Source organism: Littorina saxatilis, linkage group LG10 (assembly GCF_037325665.1).
Source record: "Littorina saxatilis isolate snail1 linkage group LG10, US_GU_Lsax_2.0, whole genome shotgun sequence".
NCBI classification, from domain to species: Eukaryota; Metazoa; Mollusca; class Gastropoda; order Littorinimorpha; family Littorinidae; genus Littorina; species Littorina saxatilis.
The window spans coordinates 36,346,580-36,354,059 of record NC_090254.1 but is presented as its reverse complement, the minus strand read 5'-3'; the positions used below and the strand labels follow the sequence as shown (position 1 = coordinate 36,354,059).

General features: G+C 40.9%; 1 long non-coding RNA gene across 1 annotated transcript; it reads right to left on the bottom strand.

Moving 5' to 3' along the window:
• Nucleotides 1–234: 234 nt before the first annotated feature.
• Nucleotides 235–7,110, bottom strand: LOC138978711 (uncharacterized). The gene is made up of 4 exons (XR_011459768.1): nt 6,723–7,110; nt 5,771–5,872; nt 4,868–5,020; nt 235–3,902 (listed from the first exon to the last, which is right to left on the bottom strand). It is a non-coding gene; the product is annotated as an uncharacterized lncRNA (long non-coding RNA).
• Between the last annotated feature and the right edge of the window lie 370 nt (nt 7,111–7,480).

Below are 7,480 nucleotides of genomic sequence, written 5' to 3'. Positions count from 1 at the left end.
GTGTGTTCAGAATAGTCTCCATGTGGTATCAATATAAATGATTCAAATGTATGGAAGAGAAGCTGTTTCTGCTGGATTAATACACACACACAATTGTGCACTCACACATAAGCACGCATGCATGCTCACACACACACACACACACACACACACACACACACACACACACACACACACACACACACACACACACACAGAAACAACAAATTCATTATGACAAAACCAAATACGAAGTCCTATTTCACAAATTTTATATCTTCTCCTTTTCACCATATACAAATACAGTCACGGAGTACATTTATAAGGCCAAATTATTAAGAAATATTATTTTCTGTGCTTGAATTACCCAGTGTGTAGCATGATCACCACGAAGGTACAATTCACAGAAGTTGAGTAATCACTTTACAAAACCCATACCAGTACCACATTGTTATGTTAAATCCTATTTATTAACCCACACAAATAGAAGAAGATAGCTTTGTGAAGACTTTCATTTTCCAACCAAATGCTGTTCAACCGGCTAGATTATTCTTTCTTTCTATATTTGGTGTTTAACGTCGTTTTCAACCGTTCAAGGTTATATCACGACGGGGAAAGAGGGGGGGGGGGGGGGGGGGGGGGATAGAGCCACTTGTTAATTGTTTCTTGTTCACAAAAGCACTAATCAAAAAATTGCTCCAGGGGCATGCAACGTAGTACAATATACTACCTTACTGGGAGAATGCAAGTTTCCAGTACAAAGGACTTTAACATTTCTTACATACCAATCAATATGAGGCTTATATTGCGCGTATTCTGTGGGTACAGTTCTAAGCTCAGGGATTTTATTTTAATTTTATTTTATGCAATTTATATCGCGCACATATTCAAGGCACAGGGATTTATTTATGCCGTGTGAGATGGAATATTGTTTTACACAATCCATCACGCATTCACATAGGCCAGCAGATCGCAGCCATTTCGGCGCATATCCTGTTTTTCACGGCCTATTATTCCAAGTCACACGGGTATTTTGGTGGACATTTTTATGAAAATTTATCTATGCCTATACAATTTTGCCAGGAAAGACCCTTTTGTCAATCGTGGGATCCTTAACGTGCACACCCCAATGTAGTGTACACGAAGGGACCTCGGTTTTTCGTCTCATCCGAAAGACTTGAACCCACCACCTAGGTTAGGAAAGGGGGCAGAAAATTGCTAACGCCCTGACCCAGGGTCGAACTCGCAACCTCTCGCTTCCGAGCGCAAGTGCGTTACTCTCATCCGAAAGACTTGAACCCACCACCTAGGTTAGGAAAGGGGGCAGAAAATTGCTAACGCCCTGACCCAGGGTCGAACTCGCAACCTCTCGCTTCCGAGCGCAAGTGCGTTACCACTCGGCCACTGTGTGGTAGGTACACCAACACGATATTAGCACTCCAGATTTTTATCTCGCAGTTTTTCTGAAGGACTTTGCATTTGAAAACTATTCTCAGACAAAATATGAGTTTAAACTGCAAGTACATGTACAGGGAGTCTGAAGGGTTCAAGTCGGATGAGATAGACTACTGTTGTGGCAATCTTCGAATTTGAAAATCATTTTTTTAAAAGAGTAAAACTCATAGTTCTTCTTCTTCTTCGCTCATGGGCTGAAACTCCCACGTTCACTCACAAATTTGCACGAGTGGATTTTTACGTGTATGACAGTTTTTACCCCACCATTCAGGCAGCCATACGCCGCTTTCGGGGGAAGCATGCAGGGTATTTTTGTGTTTCTATAACCCACCAAACTCTGACATGGGTTACAGGATCTTTTCCGTGCGCACTTGGTCTTGTGCTTGCGTGTACACACGAAGGAGGATAAGGCACTAGCAGGTCTGCACATAAGCAATGACCTTGGAGATCAGAAAATTCTCCACCTTTAACCTACTAGGCGGCCGCGATTTTGACTCATGACCTTCTGAATAGGAGGCCGATGTCTTATCCACAAGAACACCGAGCCCGTCCAAACTCCTAGTAAAAACAACAACTGCAAATCTGGGAGCAAAATGTAAACGGTTACAGTTTCAACTATCCTTCCCCTTTAAATCAGCATTTTTGGAAACCTAAACGAAAGAGTATTCAAGAACAACAGTCACGGATTCAGATTTAAAAAAACAAATGGTAACTATGCTTTTTGGAAATTCTTTCTTTAATTGGTGTTTAACGAAGGTTATATCGCGACAGGGAAAGGGGGGGAGATGGGATAGAGCCACTTGTTAATTGTTTCTTGTTCACAAAAGCACTAATAAAAAAATTGCTCCAGGGGCTTGCAACGTAGTACAATATACTACCTTACTGGGAGAATGCAAGTTTCCAGTACAAATGACTTAACATTTCTTACATACTGCTTGACTAAAATCTTTACAAACATTGACTATATAAGAAACACTTAACAAGGGTAAAAGGAGAAACAGAATCCGTTAGTCGCCTCTTACGACATGCTGGGGAGCATCGGGTAAATTCTTCCCCCTAACCCGCGGGGGGTCTTTTTGGAAATGCGCTTCAGACAAATGCCTTTGCACAGGTTATGTTACTCACAGCAAAATGCAAGAATAATTGGGGACCATATGGGATGGGGCAAATTGGGAGGGAGCAATTCGGGACACCACCATAAATATCTACCAAATATTTACAAATAGCTATCTTAGTACATGCATAACATGCTGTACCAATACACAATTTCTTTAAATAACTATGTAAGGATTATTGGCAGTCTCCCGGAGCATGTTTCACGCTATCCTGCGATCAGGACAAGCGACTGACTGTAATGACTGTGTATGCTGTGCGGCGTGCGCTACACAAGAAACCTTTTTTTAAATTTGTATTAAATATAATCACCTGAGCCACGAATGGCAAGCTGACAGCGGCTATCTTTTACACAACAAATTCTGAACTCTGATAAACTCGTGACCGCTGATTTTTAAAGGCAAGGGGTATCATATTGTGCACATGGCATACACATCCAAGTTGGTCGTTTGTCCCGATTGTGGGATTTATTTATTTATTTATTTATTTACGAGGATTTATATCGCGCACGTATCTCACCACACAAGGTGACTCAAGGCGCATGTTACCTATTAATGCCGTGTGAGATGGAATTTTTTACACAATATATCACGCATTCACATCGGCCAGTAGATCGACTGCCTTTAGGCGCTGCATCCACCTTTCACAGCCTATTATTCCAGGTCACACGGGTATTTTGGTGGACATTTTTATCTACGCCTATACAATTTTGCCAGGAAAGACCCTTTTGTCAATCGTGGGATCTTTAACGTGCACACCCCAATGTATTGTACACGAAGGGACCTCGGTTTTTCGTCTCATCCGAAAGACTAGCACTTGAACCCACCACCTAGGTTAGGAAAGGGGGGAGAAAATAGCGGCCTGACCCAGGGTCGAACACGCAACCTCTCGATTCCGAGCGCAAGTGCGTTACCACTCGGATACAGCCCGTCAGAGGCGTAGAGCGTGCTCGAGATGTTTTGAAAAACCTGACTGCAGTACAGGGATTTTTACACCTCCGGACTGCTGATAATCCTAACAGAATTATTTTCAAAAACCGTCTATTGCCTTGAAAGCAAACCTGGAATTTCTGATGCGAGTTGCCAGAAAGAAAGTTCACTAACAAGATCCAGGCCAACACCACCCCCCCCCCCCCCCCCTAAATAACACTAAGGAGTGAGGTGAGCTTAAATAACTAATTAATTAATCAATCAATAAATTCTCTGCTGAAATCCCCAACTTCGCGCATCGAAGCTATGAAAAACAGGACACTGCCACGTTTCCATTCAGCTAAACGCCACACCATTTTCAAGAGGTGATGTCTCAGGAAGAAAGATGTGACGCTCCCGATTCATATGTTTCAGAAGACAGCCCACCTGAGAAAAAGAAGAACACACTATAGAAATAATAACAACCTGTCAACCACAAATACATTAAAGTTTTTCAAACAGTTCACTAATCCGACAAACTCATGCTCGTTTCTGGTGCATTTGATAAAGCCAATTACGGGTAGATGCTAGACAACAGCAAAACCACCACCACATAACAACAACACAAGATTGTTTATGGTTGTTTACAGTCTCTTGAACACAGGAGTCAATCGAGACCATATATATAACAACAAGAAGCATAAAAAAGCACTTCAGTTTGAAACCCAGGTTCAATGTAGTAAATGATATTGCATCAATGTTCCATCCATCCTCAGCACTTTCAAAACCAGTTTCATCTAGGTCATACACACCTTTTCCTTGATTGATTTACAGTACATCAGATCACTATTGTTCTTTTTATGATTTGCACCAAGGGAATGATTAACATTTCTGTCTTAGTCATATGTAACAAGCTTTAAGCAAAAGCATAATATTCTACACATTCACATATTGTAAGGTTGAAGGGGTCTATGTCGACCAAAAGAAGGTGTATTCCCCATAGCCATAGGTGTTTTCCCTGTGTACCGGGAATACAGTTGGATTTTCTTTAGAGAAGTATAATATCATACAATCTTGCGCCAAGCGCGTGACTGCGGTTAGATAGGAGAATCTATTTAAAATCCTGAATTCGCGTGCGGCATCCAGTCAAGCAAAACATGCTTCGACCGTTTATCAAAACGGATTTAGTTAAAGAAACATCTGCACCCCCACCCCCAACAGCCTGGTATTATGTTTTCCTCGCTGGTACTCTCGTCCATTGAATCACTTTCACTTTCACTCTCGTAAGCTTGAAGAAACTCCATGGCGTCTAACGGAAGTATATTCCCTGTATATGTACAGGAAATTAACATACAGGGAATACAGCCACTGTTGGTCGACATAGACCCCTTCTAAAGTGCTGCAGTAGTTACCTTTCCCTCCAAGGACCAAGCTGTTCATCCACTGTAGGGCTGACCGGGGTTCCCCCTTAGCAGAGTGAGTGGCGAATCCTGGCTGATAAATTTCCTTTCATTTTCCATGAATGAAGAATACCAGCTGGGTTCTTTTATTCATGGACCTGTGTTCTGCAACACACACAAATCAGCCACCAACTTGTAAATATATGTAAAAGAAAGCAAGTGGCAATCTGAATAACAGAATACAAAATGATCAATCCACACAATCATACTTCAGCACTGAAAGTCCACAAAATGAAGCACTGCTAGTACATGTACTTCTCATAATTTACTGAAACTTTACTCATCAAAACAACCATTTGTTTTAGCAACTTTACTCGCATATGGCGAGTAGATTAACATTTCTACTCACCATTTACATGATTTTTACTCGCCATGGCGAGTAATTGAAAATACTCGCCACTTTCAGGCCTGTACTTGTGCATGAGATGTGTTTACCATCCATATGCCCAGACCATGCGCCCTTCTGTTGTGCTCAGAACAGTAAAGAGTTGCTTGCTGGGGTGGTTGTTCATAAGTTAACAGTTCACAAGAGGGCACAAACAAGAGCAAAAACACAGGTGCCTGATTCAAACTCATTCAAATGCAGAACCTTATTTTTGCATGAACAGAGTAAGACATGATTCTTACATAGCTGACCCTACCCCTGGCAGAAAAGTGCTTGAAATTGTCCATGTGGTCTCTATCAGTACATTTGATGCGTATTTGTGATACATATATACTGATATAGAGACAAGTAACAAGTGGACATTTCCTCTGACACCTCTACCATTTGTACACCTGCACAAATCTCCTGCCATAGACTACAAAAGGAAAACATACAAATCAAAACAAACACAAATTTAACCTAATGTTTACCTTTCAGCAGCAGAAAAGGCTGTGTTTTCTGTGGTGTCTCAGAGTAAAGCCACGGTGTTGGAGATGCAAAACTAGGCTGTAGGCAAGGTCCAACATCTTTAGCTGCACACACAAAAAGAAGAAGCAAGAAATCACATGACATAGATGACATTCCTCACTAGTACAAAACCACAACTACACTAGTCAACTACCAATGTAAGAATCATAGTCCTGCAAGATTACCCTCTTAAAAAGTAAGATTGCTTTCATTCAAACACTACCGTGGGACCAAACTCCCCCCCCCCCCCCCTCCCTCCTTTTTTTGAGTTTTTCCTACATGTGTGTTGATGTTTCCATTAATTCCAAGCCCTGAAACTGTGAACTTGAGATCTTTATGTATGCACACAGTCACAGGCTTAATAAGCTATTCAGAAACCAAGCAGAGTCTGCACAACGTTAATTCTGAGAAATAAATCCCCACAACTGGTTTCAAGGCCACTATACCGACTGAGCTATTGCTTGCCATGCCAACCTCCACCCCCATTTGGAACACGCACAACTAGTATACCCATACACATGTAATAATACTGCTTGCCTTCCTCCCCCACCCTCCAAATCAATAAACACTAAATGTATGCAATCAGTAATCTTTTAGTTAGTAGTTGACTACCATCACTACTCTCTCCACACCCACCCACCCTCTTGCACACCAGCGACACACCCCCATCACCCAATCATTTCCATGATTCTCTCTGCCATATAGTTATCCTAAACACTAACATTATGACACATTTGTTTTCCAATTAGGAACATTAAAAATTACTGTAAAAAAAATGTACAATCATGCACTCTCTGAGTCTGACAAGAGAGTGTGAGAAAAGTCAAGAAAGCAAGACGTGTGACATAACTAAATCTTCTAATCTATTCCTGAGATTTACTCTTGACAGCTTAAAATGGAACCTCATGCACTTACTGTTCTGAATTGTAGAAATTGCTTGTAATTATAGCAGCAAAGGCAGTTTTATTGGGTACCACCAGGTGTCACTCTGTCATCATCTGATCAAGAATTCAAGCAAATGGTTCAGCACTGAAACAGTAAATAGCAAGAGTGTACAGAAAAATACACAAACTTTCTCATTAATTTGTATCTTCAACTTCACATTATTCATAAATAATGATACCTTACTTTGACTAAGTTTGAGTAGGATTAACATCATGCAGAAGTTAACTTGAAATAAAATAACTATACGTTACTCAATACTGCACTCAATGAGTCAATTGTCAGCAAAGGTGATAATCAATGCAAGGTAAAACCAAAGGATGCAACTCAGTCAGCAATTGCAAAAACTACATAATTCTAATCAAGCTGTCAGTTTCACTAGCTATCAGAATTCAAACATGTTCTTGTTTTTGTTGTTGCTGTTGTTCATGACTACATCAATGTATCTCAGCATTTCTAGTTTCTACACTATAGCCATTAAATGTTCAACAACAACAAAAGAAGTGTCCCAATGTTTAAGGAAGCGCTGTTGCAAGTCACAATTGTTAGCAGTTGCTGAGAAAAGCTAATTGTCCTTACTGTAAGTTGAGTAACAAATTATAAACAATTGCTGTTAACACTCATAGTACAAGACAGCAAACCACTGCAAAACTATAGTCATCTATCAATGTTATGCTTGCCATCCCACCCCCCGACCCCAAACCTCTGAGTCCAAGCTAGGGTTCGTCGGG